General features: G+C 41.8%; 1 pseudogene; it reads right to left on the bottom strand.

Annotated features, from left to right (window-relative positions):
- Nucleotides 1-4,726: 4,726 nt before the first annotated feature.
- LOC109753250 (uncharacterized) lies at nt 4,727-8,102 on the bottom strand (annotated as a pseudogene).
- Nucleotides 8,103-16,713: the final 8,611 nt, after the last annotated feature.

The raw sequence follows: 16,713 nt of genomic DNA, 5'->3' as shown, positions 1-16,713 counted from the left end.
TTTGGGTTGAATACTCTACCCTCGAAAACTGTTGCGATCCCCTATACTTGTGGGTTATCAAGACTATTTTCTGGCGCCGTTGCCGGGGAGCATAGCTCTATTCTTTGAGTCACTTGGGATTTATATCTGCTGGTCACTATGAAGAACCTGAAAGACGCTAAGACAACAATTTATCCCTCAACTACGAGGGGAGGTAAGGAACTGCCATCTAGCTCTGCACTTGATTCACCTTCTGTTTTGAGTAAGCTTGCGACACCTAAACCTGCTTCTGCTATTCGTTCTGATATGTCGCATGTTATTGATGATGCCACTTTTGCTATGCATGATACTTATGATGAAACTACTTCTATGCTTGATACTACTGTGCCACTTAGTGAATTTCTTGATGAAAAAATTGCTAGGGCTAGAGAGAAAGAAATTATTGAAACTGATTATATTGATGAAAGTGATGATGAAGACTTGCCTGTTATTCCTGAGGGTTATGTTTTTGATAAAGAAGCTTCTTTAGCTATTTTAGCTTGCAAAGATAGATATGAGCTCAAGAGGTTATTAGCTAAATGGAATCAGCAATCTCTTAATGCTAGAATGAAACCTGACCCTGCTTTTGCTACTTCACCTATCTGTGTTACCGATAAGGATTATGAATTCTCTGTTGATCCTATATAATTACTTTGGTTGAATCTGATCCTTTCCATGGCTATGAATCTGAAACTGTTGTGGCACATCTTACTAAATTAAATGATATAGCCACCCTGTTCACTAATGATGAGAGATCTCGCTACTTTTATATCCTTAAAATATTTCCGTTCTCATTAAAGGGTGATGCTAAGATATGGTTTAATTCTCTTGATCCTGGTTGTGTGCGTAGTCCCCAGGATATGATTTATTACTTCTCTGCTAAATATTTCCCTGCTCATAAGAAACAAGCTCCTTTGAGGGAAATATAAAACTTTGTGCAAATTGAAGAAGAGAGTCTCCCACAAGCTTGGGGGAGGCTTCTCAAGTTACTTAATGCTTTGCCTGATCATCCTCTTAAGAAAAATGAAATACTTGATATCTTTTATAATGGACTAACCGATGCTTCCAGAGATTACCTGGATAGTTGTGCTGGTTCTGTTTTCAGGGAAAGAACACCGGATGAAGCTGAAATTCTATTGAATAATATGTTGACAAATGAAAATAATTGGACACTTCCGGAGCCAGCTCCTGAGCCAATTCCTGAGCCTATTCCTAAACCAACTCCGAAGAAGAGAGGTGTTCTATTTCTCAGTCCTGAAGATATGCAAGAGGAAAAGAAATCTATGAAAGAAAAGGGTATTAAAGCTGAAGATGTTAAGAATTTACCTCCTATTGAAGAAATACATGGTCTTAATTTACCGCCTGTTGAAGAAACTTGTGATCTTAATCCTCCACCTATTGAAGAAACTCACGGTCTTGATAACCCGACACAGGTAGTAAAGGTAAATTCTCTCTATAGATTTGATGAAGGTGATATTCCTCACTATAAGTCTGCTAGACAATGCTTAGAGGACTTTGATAATTTTATTGTCAAACAAGAAAACTTCAATGCTTATTTTGGTAGACAATTGAAATACAATTCTGATACGCTTGAACACTTGGGTAATTACATGGCTAATGTTAGAGGTGAACTTAAACTCATTACTAAACATGCTTCTATGGTTACCCCTCCGACAGAGTACCGAAAAAGGCCTCCAGATGTGATTGCGGAAGAACTGAGACTTGCCGTGGCGGAAAAATTGTTTCGGATGGCTCTTTGTTGGCAAAACTTAGTCCGTCAACTCTTCAAACCGGATAAGTTTAGTCCCTCGTCTCAGCCCACAAAGTCCTCACCCTATTCACCTTAACATACATCCAATCCGGGTGAAGGGCCGCATTGCCAACATGAGACCTCCAGATCTAGATGAGGGAGCCGCCACCACTGAAGCCACACAATGCCAGGATCACTCGCCACCCCTCCCCTTGCTACCCCCATAGCCAAGAGATGGCGCCACCGCCACTGACGCATTGCTCGCCGTAGAGCCAGGCGCACAGCCTCACCATCCAGGACCACCGCCCCGGCATCCAACTAAAGGAATATTTAAATAAACTTTTTTTGAGCAACGAATATTTAAACAGATGTGAGTAACTTAAAGAAGGATTGTGTGGGCTCAGTAGAATATTTAAACAGGTGGGCTCATTAAAAAAAGCAAGATTGTGGGCTCTATTATGGTGTGGGGCCTACTAATTAATAGGTTGATTGTCGGCTGAATGTGTAAATGGTTCAGGATTGTGGGCTGTTTGAATTACAGGATCAAATGCCTGAAATGATTATGTGAATATGATGATGACCTTATGGGTGATTTGGAAGGCTAGGAGGGATGTGGTTCATGAAAACATTTCCAGTCACCCTTTGCGACTAGCAGTTTCATCTCAAAGATTTATGGAACTGGAGGCGGACACCATAAGGACTGTGAGTCAACCAATGGTCCAGCCGCCACGACAGCGACTAGGCTGGATTCCTCCTCCTAGGGGCGATGCGAAGGGCAATGTTGACGGGGCCATTTCTGAGATGCACCGGAGGAGTGCTGTTGCAGCAATTTTTCGGTCAGATGATGGTAAGTTCTTAGGGGCTTCGGTGCTGGTCATGGCTAGGATCCTAGACCCTGGAACTGCTAAAGCAATTGCCTGTAGAGAAGCTCTTTGTCTGGCACAAGATGTAGTAGGTCCAAATTCTATGACTATTGCATCCGACTGTGCTGGAGTTGTCCAAAGCATTGAAGAAGGAACACTGAGAATGCTATGATCATAAGGAAGATAATGTAATGGGGATGCCCATAACATTGTTATAAATTCGTTAAATCTAGAGGTTGGACTTCATGTCTAGCTTTTGGAGTCCCCAAATTAAGTTAAACTTTCTGTCATTGATTAATAAAGTCCGGTGGTGTTTCGCTAAAAAAAAGGTAATCAAAGGGACGTAGTTTCCGATGGATAAAATATCCACATCCTATTTATTTTTAATGCATGCATTTTTTTAAGAGCATTGATTTATGATTATGCTGGCCCATTTGAAATGTCAATTAATACTAGGATCATTACAAGTCTGCAAAATTATGACTAGGTGGGGGAAGGGAGACTCGTGAAGCGGTGTGCGTATGATGATCAAATTTGTGGCTGTGATTTAATCATGTTTGTCATGAATAGGTGGACAGAGTGACCACCATTGATGATTGTGACAAAAAGGAGAATTAGCAACAACAATGGGTATCTAGGAATGTACAAGAATTTGTTTCTCCGGGTTTCAATGCACGGCCACATGTTGTATGGGCGCTAACAACAAAATTCTTTGAAAACATAGGACCTCTAGAGCTTGCTACTGGCCTTTTTGTTTTCTAGAATTATTTGTCTAAATGCCAAGATTTCCATATTATTGTTTTCTATTTTGTTAATATTGTGTGACGACGGCACAGATTGATGACAACTAGCGCTCGCCCGACCAACTAACACATGCCAGCACCAGCTCTGCTACCATCATGAAATATATTTCAAGCTGGGATAAAAAATAACCATTTCTGTTTTTACTTAAATATAATGATGAATTATAGATGTATTTAAACACATTTGAAGTCCATCTGTAATCAGTATATAACTTGCTTTTCTGTGGGTCCACGGATCTTGGTAAGCAGTACTTCGCATGAACCATCATTGTGTTTTGCCCATATAATTCTGACTAAATTTAAATACACATCAATGTTGTGTCTCCTGTTGCAACGCACGGGCATTTGTGCTAGTATAACGCAATGGAAAGTAATTTTTAGGGTGATAGTATACATTGCAACATGCTATTCTTGTTCTCTTTTACCCTTCATAGAGATTCTTTTTTGCAAATACATATACAAGGCAAATTTACAATGTAAATATATCAATCTAGTTCCAAGCATTTCACTCTAGCATAATTAACCAGTTGAATTGATCATCCACAGTACATGCATGATATAAGTCCCACAAAAATTCAAAATAAATAGCCAATAGCAGGTTCTGCTCTATGGTCCATGAACTACATTTAAAGAGGCACGGTAATTTGAAGTTCTTGTCTGAGGACACACACACACACAAATCTATAGAACATCGGTTAATTCTGTTGGTTCCATGCATTAATCAGTTGTTAGAATGAATTTGTCAGTAGACTCATCTTCGAAGGCTAGTAGTGATTGGGTAAGTGCCTACAAGAATAAAAACATCAAGCTTCAGTTAGATACATTTTTGCTCCTGTAGAAATATGGCAACATAAACAAAAACAAGAATGACTATTTGTGTGCAGAAAATGCGTTAGAGGGAATGGGGGAAAAGTACAACCTAAAATGGTAGTAAGAGGTATGAGTTTTACATATCTTCAATTATTTAGTATTCCTATATGCTCGGAAAACACGTATGGAGATTGATGACAAACCAAAATGTTTGTGTGATACAAATTTAATGAGTGCTAAAAAGAAAGGAGCAGTTCGCATGTTTGGCAATCAATCTTGAAGGGCGCTACAACGATGAAATTGGATTAACTAAACGTATAGGTGAGACGCCAGCCCTAAAAATTATATCTAACAAATAAAGTACGGGACAAGTAAAAAAAACTACAAGTAGTAGGCGTGGCTGCCGGCCGAGCACGGAAGTGGAGGCTTAACACCACGCCAGCAGAATTTAGATGAGCAAGCCGACCTAGCAATGGCTTACATGGTGTTGCATAGTACGATAGCAAGGCATGGTATTTTGCTCTCTTTTTTTGAGAAAAATGTATTTAGCTAGTACTATATTATGATATGTTTTCTATAATTACATTTTCCTCTATATAGGCGTAATTTAAGATTCCACATCGGGCCCAAAATTTCCTCTACAACCTTCGAATTTGAGTTAAAGCATATTGGATTTTACACAAGAGAGAAATGTGATAACTTAGGATTTACAGCAAAAATCAACCACTATGTTAAAAGAAGAGATGTTTACCTTCTATGATGTCCTCTCCACAATCCGATATAATTACAATCAAGTTTCTAGATCTTCGGCAAAGTTTCGTGGCACGAAATATTTGAATCTGTAAAGTCAACAATATAATTTCAAAGTGACATTGTTGGCATAAATTATACAATCAATAGTAAAAACATAATAACAACTTACTTGAACATCTATTTCGGCATAAGCGTTTTGCTTGTTCAAAATGGTCGTTGCCTATGTCCAACAACATCTTCTCTAGCTGACAAGTTAGAACATTCAATAGCATAAAAAATTACATCAATAAGTTAGACATACGCAGGCACGACACATACACAACCTCTTTTAATTTTAAAGCACCTACCTCAATTGTACTAGAAATATATTCTCCATTGAAGCGTTCAATAATATCACCCTTCCTGATTCCAAGTTTCTCAGCATTCGATTCTTTTGACACCTAATGTTTAATTGAACATGATTACTCCATAATATGCATGTGAGTAACAGTTTAGAGACAACTAACAATAAATGTTAAAATAAAAATGGTTAAGCACCACCATATACCTCTTCAACAATAAGACCAGACTCAATGTTATGCTTACGCCTCATCCTCTCAATACCAATTGGATCTAGAAGCTTGATGGAAGTAAAGGTCATTCCAAGGTGGGGTCGAGGGATGCACCTATACCAAATATAATCATTAAGATTGTAACCGTTTTACAGACTTGTTTTAAAATAAAACAACATATTTCATTAGAATCAATACCAAATGAGTAATACACAAACTTAATCAATAACATTATAGAATTAATACCATAACAAGACATTAGTTCACGCCCTTCTCAAAGGAGGATTAAACTAGAAAAATAACTCACCAAGTTAAAAAGAAAATAAAAATGTTTACACCAAATTAAGTTCCTATACCCTGCGTAGGAATAGTTTGGAAAACACGCGGAATTCGATAAGGTGACCAACACACATTTTCTCTATAATGTTAGACACATTTTGTAGCACCTAGGCCTCCCGTAATGATTTTTCTGAATCATACTTTAGCAATTCATTTAAACATAGAGTAGTAATTATTAAGCAACCACAATCCGAACATAATTTTGTAGTTATTCAATTGTATTGCATGAGTTACATTATATAACATAATGCATTAGCTTAATTAACAACACTAAAAACGAATTGGGAGGGTCGTACTTTAACTTTCTCCATGAATCAAAGCACTTGTGCAATATAGAAGAAGGTAAAAAGGTCTCATTGATTTGATTGTTAACCATTCCCACAACCTTCCCTTCCAAGTCAATGATAGGGCCTCCATCGTCACGCAACTACAACATAGCGATGATAATAATATTATAATCTACCATTTGTACTAATAAAATAGCAACATTAATTAAAATAGAAAACATAAAGTTAGGATTTGATCATAGTACGTACGATATGTTCATTGTTGGAAAAATACATGTAGTGACATCTCTCGTAAGGGACAGGAATCATGTATTCCACCCTACCATGGGTTATCCTTAGATCAAGACTTTCATCCCTTCCAAGTCGGAACACATCTTGACCAGAGTGCACATTGTCATTAAAAGTGGACAGTTGAACCGGTTTGTTCACTACAACCTCGTAAAAAGCAAATTCATAGTGCTCCTGGAGGTAGAGGAGACTGGCTACTGCAGTTGTGTCGTCAAGCAAGTGAACAATGACCTGGAAAAGACAACCACAAAGATTATGACACTGCAATAGAATTTTCGTAGTATTTGAGGAAACCATTTTCGAGAGATTGACTATCAGAAAAACCGAACGCCACACCGAATCAAGTATATTATTTCAAGGACAGAGTGTACATACATAGTAAATTGAAGAGAAGGCACATCTAATTGGTAAACGGGTGTCGATGAGGCACATTGCAAATGATTAAGTTTTGATACGAAAAAAAAGGAAAACAAACAGGCACCAGTGAGTGGAGAAGATAAATAAATAGAATAGTGAATTAATGTTAAGAAGCTCACCTCAGCGTCGCGATGATATTCGCCCGTCCACTCATCCATCCACTGGTCGGGATCCTTTGCGCGAATGAGATGCACGGACGTCAAAACCACGGCGGCATTGTTCTTTTCGTCCTGTTGGATCCACAAACCACAACACCTATTCAGCGGCTCATCATCTGCAATTAAAGCAAACCAAAAGTCACAACACTCGGTCGAGCAAAGTAACTTATATGTTCTAGGTGGGTGATATCCTTGGATGAAGTGTTCAGTCACGTACCAAGATAGGAGGAGAGGGTGATGATAGAGTTGGCGGCAAAAAGCACCGCATCCTTTGCAGGCTCACGGATATGGAGAAGGTGTTGCTCGTGAGACAGGCACGAAAGAGAAGAGGAGCGATCCAATGTGAAGACAAACCGACAAGCTACATACATAAATACATACAGAGGGAGAAAAAAATAGCTAGGTTAGTGTCTTATAACGATCGACGATGATGATGACGAGGAAAAGAGAGATCAAGACCTAAATCTGCTTGGTATTCGGCCTTGGCGTGCTTGAAGGCGGCATGTATGTCCGGCCTATCAGCTAGTTCGTCGGGGATGTAGGGTCTGTGGAGCAGAGGGCTGGGTGGATACGAGGATTCCTCCAACGAGGACTCCGCCACATCGTCGTCATGCACACGATCTACATACATAGAGAAAAAATGAGCACCTAATTTTGGTCGTGGTTGTGCTCTCAACTCTGCAATACCGGATCAATTAGGCCCAGAATGGTTTTGCTCCAAATCATAGGCGGTTTTGATCTGATCTTCTATCTCCTCACTTGCGACGTCGGATATTTTTTACTTTTCTTTTTGCTCATTGTCTCTCCGGCGACCGGCAGAGGCGTAACGCCTTGTCACCCCCCACTCATCCCATGGAGACACCTGCGCTTGATGGCCCTTTCTTCTAAGCGTGCAAATCCCATGGCCCTTGCATGGTCGATCGCAGACGACGCCATGACAGTGCACCTCCCAGCTCCATTATTTATGTACGGCAGCCGCGCACCACGAGCATGTGCTGGTACTCCAGCACAAGGAGCAGCTGTGCAACAGAGCCTAAACGCAGGAGTGAACTCGATCATCTCCATGCCTCTAACACGGGAGGAATTCAAAATCGATCACCAATCACGTACAGAACTTGCAAATTTGTTATGGAAATTGACAACAAAAAAACATGGTTTAAAATTTCATCGAAATTTCGACAATTTCGAGGATGGGCGAAATTTTTGTCTTTTGTTCAAGAAATTTCGGTTGGTTTGAATTTCTATGTAAAAAATGAACATGGATCAGCTAAATTTAACATGTATTATGGAAGCACAGCGGTAGGAAAGTTGTCTAATATGATCAGTAGGTTGTGAGATCGAATCATGATTACCATAATTTTTATTTTTTTGCACCAAATATACATGGCAAAAAAAAACCCTCCTAGCTGAGATTCAAACCGCGACCAGCACCTTGTTAGGCTATGGATTAACCATCAGGCTAGATATGTAATTGCATTAATTCTGTGCTACGCGTTCTTTTATCTATCTGTTTAAATTTAAAATTATTTGAATTCAAACAATTTTTTTATTTGTACGAAACAATTTTCAAAATTTCGACCATTTCGAGGGTGAGCGAAATTTTTGCTACTTCCAAATCGTAAACCTTGCTCCCCACCACTGCACGGCCATTGTGGATGACTCCTCGTCAAATGACAAGTCAACATGTCCAATCATCAACCTTTAGTCAAAAAACGCCTAAAATCCTCCCCAAAACCACCCAAGGGCTTAATTGATCCGGTATTGCAGAGTTGAGGGGCTGATTTAACCGGTTTTACACTTTAGGGGGGATTTGATCCAGCGGGAGGGATTTGAGGGGCAAAAGTATATTTTATTGGTCAGGGAATAACTTCGGCCAATTCCTTTATGTTCTTCCGGCTAAGCCCCTTATTATGTCTCTTTCCTCAGCCCAAACCAGGGTATCGTGGAAGGAATCACCGAAGCGGATAGCAACTAACTCAAGGTTACCGCTTGCAGAGACCTCTATGGGTCACTCTGGGTGGCCTCGAAGCACGTCATGTTGTACGTCCGTCTGGCCGCGCCACATGTCGCGTGTAGGACGCTTCCTCTAAATTTTTTTTTTTTTATTTTTCCATACGCGTCTTTAGGTTTTAGAGGTGGGGAGGTTTGGCTTTTCGGTTTTCGCGTGGTAGTCCCTAGGTTTTGGAAGTTGCGCGATTTTGTTTGCTTCCACGAGAAACACATATTTGTTTCCACGGAGGCACGGATTTGCTTCCGTGAGAGACACAACTGTGCTTCTCGGAAAGGGAAAAACTTGTGTTTTCACGGAAAATATAGATTTGCTTCTCGTGCAGGCACGGATTTGATTCTGCGAGATGCACATGTATGCTTCTCCGTAAGGGAAAAAATATGTGCTTCTACGAAAAGTGATTCTTTTTTTTTTGAAAAATCACAATCGTGCTTTCGAGTCTCTGGTTCTAGTTCTTCTGTTTTTGCTGTCGGGTCTCTAGTTTTTTTGTCTTCCTTTTTTCTCTGTCATTTGTTTTTCTGGATGCCAGGTTTTTTGTTCTTTTTTTGTATTTTGTTTTTCTTTTAATTTTTTTCGTATTTTGTTTTTCTCTATTTTTTTAGAAAAATAGTTCGTCAAAACATATTAACATGGGATCTATTTTCAACGATCTTGACGCGGGAAATTCAATGATGAAAACAGTTCAGGATTTTGACTCATGGTCAAGAGATAAGACGCTTTGAATAAAACGAACCTAGGAAAAAAACTATCAGATTGTGACAAAGTGACGCATATGTAGTGTGCCACTTGTCAGCCACTGAGAAGGTTGGAGTTACCTTTGCAAAGGGTAACCCTTAACTAGTGATTTCGGCCGAAGCGACACTAGCCAAGGCCAACGCCAAATCTTGCCTAAAAAAGCCAAGTCAAATCAATACTTGGTTTGTGTGTTTCCTATCTTGCCTTAAGGATTGTTTGGCGGAATCACTAGTTAAGGGGCACGCTTTGCAAATGTTATTTTCACCTTCTTTGATGGTGACAAACGACATGTGTGCCACTTAACATAATCCATGAATTTTGCTTTTTTCGTAGATTTTATTTTTAAAATGTTCTATCTCTTGAACTGTGTGTCCAAATCAAGAATCATTCTTATCGTTGGATTTCTCGCGTCGAGATCTTTAAAAATCGATATAATGTTAAGTGTCAATGAACTTTTTTCAAGAAAAAACCGATCCATCAGGGCTAAGCATAACGCGAGTCGACCCGTTTCATAAGTGTGTCGTGCCTGGGCCTAAGGGTGAGGCCCACGTGCCGGCACGACACAACCCACTTATAAATGTGCCTAGGCGGGCCGTGTCGTGCCTGGCCATTTAAGCGTGACCTAGCCATGCCTGCCCACTTGGCCAGCTTTGGTAACTATACTACTTTTGTTTTTGAGAAAATGGTGACTATACTATGACGATCCTACTTGGGGAGCAGCTAATGAAGGAGTACTCCTTCGGGAGCCCCGCCACGGTCACCTGGGGTGGGTTGAGAAGGCGCCACATGGCGCACTCTCAACCGCCGCCATGTGGCATACTCTAGGCGCTCACTTCGACTTTTATTTTATCTTCCCGCACACGTTTTCAGCCTTTTAGATGTTTTCTTTTTTTTTCAATTTTTTGGTTTTCCACCGATATTTCTTAGCTTTTGGACAAAAAATTTATGTGAAAAAACACCTTTTTTGCTTCCGTGAGAGGCATGGCCATGCCTCTCGGGAACGAAAAAAAACAGGCTTTCTTTTTTTTCCGTGAGAGGCACTGTTTTACTTCCGTGAGAGTCATGGCCGTGCCTCTCGGAAACGAAAAAAAAATGCATTTTCTTTTCTTTTTTCTTCCGCGAGAGGTACGTCTATGCCTCTCGGAAACGAAAAAAAACACATTTTCTTTTATTTTTCCTTTCGCGAGAGGTACGTCCGTGCCTCTCAAAAATAGAAAAAACATGTTTCTTTCCCTTCCGCGCGAGGCATGATTTTGCTTTCGCGGGAGACACAGATTTGCTTCCGCAAGAGACACGGCCATGCCTCTCGGAAAGGAAAAAAACATGTTTTTTCCTTCCGCGAGAGGCACGGGTTTATTTCTTGTGGAGACACAGATTTGCTTTTGCGAAAGGCACAGTGATGCCTCTTTCAAAAATGCAAAAAAAGTTCAATGTGTATTACAAAATGTTCATCGTACATTAAGAAAATGTTCATGGAACTACCTCCGTTCCTTTTTACTCCGCATATAAGTTTTGTGTCTAGTCAAACTTTGACCAAATTTGTATAAAAAAATATTAACATATACAATATCAAAATATACATAATATGAAACTACATTCCATAATGAATCTAAAGATATTCCTTTGGCATTGTAAATGTTGATACTTTTTTCTATAAGTTTAGTCAACTAGAGATACTTTGACTTTAGACAAAAATTATATGCAGACTAAAAAAAAGGAGGGAGTATATTACAAAAAAGTTCAGCATGCATTATAAAATGTTCATCAATTAAGAGTTTGTTCAACGAAATACTAAAAATGTTCTATATATTTAGTTTTTGTTCAGCATATATTACACAAAATATTTAATGTGTATTCATGAATTTTTCAACATACATTAAAAAATGTTCAATGCGTATATGAGAATTGTTCAACGCACATTACTAAATGTTTGATATGTATTTGAAAATTGTTCATCGTATATATTCATATTTTTAAAAATGTCGAAATAAGAACTGACCAACTAGCGGGAGATATAGTGAAAGGAAACAATGGGGGCATAGAGGGCCGGCCCAAGCCGCCTGGCTTCAGCGAAGCTGGCTCCTTTTGACGCACACGTGCGTAAACAGGTAGGGCTGCAAACGAGTCGAGTTCAAGCGAGTTGAACTTGGCTCAACTCAACTCCTATTAAAATTCGAGCAAGCCTAAATTGGGTGAAGCTCAAAATCGGCTGTAGAACATCACTCGTACTCGGCTTATAATAATCTCTAGCCAATCATGAGCTCAGTACTAGGAAAAGGGCTATAGCTAATATGGACATTAATGGCGCACCATGTAAGTGGTGCGCCACTGCTACCAGATACAGGTACGCCATTAATGTCCTCATTACTAATGGCGCACCTGGTGGGCGGTGCGCCATTACTAGTTATGAAAAAAAAACGTAAAAAAAATTGTTAGCAATGGCGCACCAGGGGATAGTGCGCCATTACTAGTAACTAGTAATGGCGCACTGTCCACTGGTGCGCCACTACTAACATGTTTTTTTTCAAAACTAGTAATGGCGCATCACTCATCAGGTGTGCCATTAGTAACCCTGGTTACTAATGGCGCATTCTTAGGTGGTGCGCCATTGGTAACCTGGGAGCAGCTAGATATTTTGGACAGCCACCTACTACACTCACTTTCCTCACTTCATTCTCTCCACCTCTACCAAGGTTGGTCTCGGCTGCCTCCTCCTCCTCACCTCATTTGCACCATAGATTCACCCAAATTAAGTGGTTAAATTTCCTTTTTTTGATAAGTAAGTAAGGGGAAAGCTTTCTTTATGTTCTAGATCTACTTTTTTCTCCCTTCAACAATGTACACACTTTTTATGGCCTAGATCTACGTATGTTTGTGGTGTTGCATATGTTTGTGTTTGCATATGTTTGTGTTTGCAGGTACCGGTATTTGAAATGCGATAGTTGCCAATATTTTGCCGGAATGTTGATTCATTTCCATTTCGGCGAAAATTTGGCACTATGCATTCTTTTTGGTCCTATTTTTAGGCAAAGTCATGCCAAATTTTTTTTGGTTCTAAAATATCGTTTTGCTCTACCCCGCAGGCGACCATGGTCCGCACGATGACCAAAGGCATCGTGAATCGGTTTTTGAGCTCCGCGAAGGCCGAGATGCTTCAAAAGAACGAGACAGAGATAAGAAGTCCGTGTCGAAGATGCAAGCTGAAGAGCCTTATGGACCCGGATTCCGTACAGGTGCGGGACCACCTGCTCTTGCGTGGTTTCATGGATGGCTATCGGTGGCAAGGTGATGAAGATGACTATGAAGTCGTCCATGGGGGCCGGGCAAGAAATGAGGAAGGGCAGCAAGACAACCGCGGCGAGGGCGGGCGAGAAGACGAAGAATCTCCAGGACATGATCACGAAGTAGATGCAGTACACAGTCATCATGTAGAAGATGCCGGACATGATGATGAGGAAGGTCAAGACGAAGGGCATGATCATCAAGATGAAGATGCCGGAGCAGACGACGATGGACCATCGATGGGCTGGGTGCAGGACCCTCATATTCAAGAGCTGCATCTCAAGCAGACGGATAACGCAAGAGCTGCTGCCCGAGAGAAAGCCAAGCTGGATCAACTGGAGATAGACGCGGTTACTCCATTGTATGAAGGATGCAGGCCCGAGGATACCCGCCTGAAAGTAACGCTCATGGCTCTGGAGATGAAGGTAAAACACAAAATGACCGACGCATGCTTCGACGAGAACATGTCATTCTGGCACCAACGTCTTCCCAAGGGGAACAAGTGCCCGACCAGTTTCGAGGAGGCGAAGAAAATCGTGTGTCCTCTGGATTTACCGCACGTGAAATACCATGTGTGCATGAACAATTGCATCATTTATCGGGACGAGCACGTGGAGTCTACCATATGTCCGGTGTGCGGCGTCTTCGATACAAGAAGAGGAAGAAAGCTCCTCGAAAAGTGGTGTGGTACTTTCCGATTACTCCTCGTCTGCAGCGGTATTTCGCAGACCCTAAGCTAGCAAAGCTCCTGCGTTGGCACGCGGATAGGATGGAGAAGAAGCGAGAAGATGACGAAAATGATCCGGAGATAAATAAAAAAGACAAGATGCTGAGTCACACTAAGGATGCGAGCCAGTGGCAAGTGTTGAACTTCGAATACCCAGAATTTGGGGACGATCCAAGAAACATCATGCTGGGCGCGAGCACCGATGGATTCAATCCATTTGGCAGCCAGAGAAGCACACATAGCACCTGGCCTTTGTTTGTGTGGATGTATAACCTTCCCCCTGGTTGTGCATGAAGAGGAAGTACATTCACATGAGTATGCTAATTGAAGGGCCGAAACAACCAGGGAACGACATCAGTCTGTATCTGGGGCTGCTGAAAGAGGAGCTAGACACGCTGTGGAAAACGCCAGCCAATACGTGGGACGCCGCAGAGAAAGAATATTTCCCTATGAGAGCTGCACTGCTCACGACGGTGCACGACTATCTCGGTTACGGATATGTCACGGGGCAGGTGGTCCATGGATTTTCTGGATGCGTCAGGTGCATGGATGACACAATGTATCGCCAGCTAGATAGAGATCCCGGGTCTTCGAAAACCGTGTTCATGGGACATCGAAGGTGGCTTCGCGACGATGACTCATGGAGAAAACGCAAGGATCTGTTCGATGGTGAAACCGAACCCCGAAGACGCCCGCGTACGAGGAGCGACGAGGAAATAGACGAGCTATTGAAAAATTGGAAAGATTGCCCACTACCGGGAAAGAAGCGAAAGGCGCCAGAGCCGGGAAAGAAGCGAAAGGCGCCAGAGCCGCTGCTGAAGGTATGGAAAACGAGGTCTATTTTTGGGACTTGCCGTACTGGAAGATCCTCCGTGTGCCTCACAGCCTTGATGTCATGCATATCACGAAAAACATGTGTGAGTGTCTGCTTGGTACCCTGCTCAACATGCCAGAGAGGACCAAAGATGGGCCGAAAGCAAGGACAGACTTGAAATCAATGGGCATCAGGGAGGAGCTTCACGCTAATGATGATCATGATGATGAGGCGAAGGACACGGAAAGTCGTCGCAAAGGCAAAAAGGCCAAGAAGATCAGAAATGACTACCCTCCCGCGTGCTTCACTCTAAGTCAGGAGGAGATCGAGCAGTTTTTCACCTGCCTCGTAGGAGTAAAACTTCCTTACAGTTACGTGGGAAGATAAGCAGATACCTAGACTCAGCGAAGCAGAAGTTCAGCGGGATGAAGTCTCACGACTGTCACGTGCTGATGACGCAGATACTTCCAGTTGCAATCCATGGGATCATGGACGCGCACGTCCGTGAAACGCTATTTGGCCTATGCAACTTTTTCAACGTCATCTCTCGAAAGTCGGTTGGCGTGAGGCAACTCAGAAGGCTACAGGAAGAGATCATGGTGATACTATGCGAGCTTGAGATGTACTTCCCGCCCGCATTCTTCGACGTTATGGTGCATCTGCTGGTCCATATCGTGGAGGATATCATCCAACTCGGGCCGACGTTCCTGCACAGCATGATGCCGTTCGAAAGGATGAATGGTGTCATCAAAGGATACGTTCGCAACATGTCACGTCCAGAGGGAAGCATAGCCAGGGGCTTTCTGACCGAAGAGTGCATCTCCTACTGCACGAATTATCTTGGCATCAAGAACCCCGTTGGTCTGCCCGTCAACAGGCACCTCGGCAGGCTCGCTAGATGGGGTCACCGCGATGGTCGCCGCGAAATGCATGTCGACTTCGAGGGTCGACTCGCCGACTTTGAAAGAGCAAACCTAGTCACGCTACAACACATAGACGTGGTCGATCCTTGGGTGGTAGAGCACAAAACCTTTACTGAGGAGACGTACAATGACCGAGGCCAACAGAGGATGGACGGAGATATAATCAAAGAGCACAACTCATGTTTCACGCGTTGGTTCAAGGAGAAGCTTCTGTCGTACCCTTTACATGAGGATTCTTTCGCGGAAGAAAAACTCATATTCGCCTTGTCACAGGGTGCCGAGCACAACCTGATGACGTATGAGGCGTACGATGTCAACGACTACACATTCTACACCGAGGACAAGGACATGAAGAGCGATGGTTATCAGAACTCCGGGGTAACGATGGAATCCTACACCGGTAACGACAAGGACAGATACTACGGAAGGATCGAGGAGATCTGGGAGCTGAGCTATGCTGGAGAGAAGGTCCCGATGTTCCGTGTCAGATGGGCCAAGAGCGTCCTAAAAGAAGACCGGTATTTCACCACCATGGTTATACCCGAAGCCAAATCCAAGACCGCGGGCGCAAACGTCACCGCGAAAAATGAGCCATGGGTACTGGCTTCCCAAGTGGACCAATGCTTCTTCATTACCGACCTGTCAAAGCCCAGTCGTGTTGTCGTGAGGAGAGGCAAAATGAAGATCATCGGAATGGATGGAGTCGCCAATGAGCAAGACTTCGACAAGTACGGCGACCCGAAGATGGAACATGACGACGACGATGAAGTACCATACACCACAAGAAGAAGCAGGACCACCCTACCTAAAGGACGTCCGTTCAAGAGAAGAACTCCATTTGCGAAAAAGAAGGGCAAGAAGATTGTGAAAAGATAGCTAGCTAAGATCGATTGTATTTAAATTGTAGTCTTCATTTCTCGATTGTATTTCGACATATGGAAATGACATTTCTTCTGTTCTAGTCCTGATGAATATTTATTTATATTTATTCTGGTATTTATGTTTATTCTGGTATACCAATTTTTATTTAGGTTTATTCTGGTATTGAATTTCTAACTCACAAAAACAATTGAATTCGTTAATATTTTTTGAACTCATGAATATTTTTAAATTTCATGGGCACTTTTTGAATTCATGAATATTTTTTCAAATTTGATGATATTTTTTTTATATTCATAAATGTTTTA

The sequence above is a fragment of the Aegilops tauschii genome, chromosome 5, assembly GCF_002575655.3.
Source record: "Aegilops tauschii subsp. strangulata cultivar AL8/78 chromosome 5, Aet v6.0, whole genome shotgun sequence".
Lineage (NCBI taxonomy): Eukaryota > Viridiplantae > Streptophyta > Magnoliopsida > Poales > Poaceae > Aegilops > Aegilops tauschii.
Note: the sequence above shows the minus strand (reverse complement) of the source record. Positions and strands in the feature narration are given on the sequence as shown.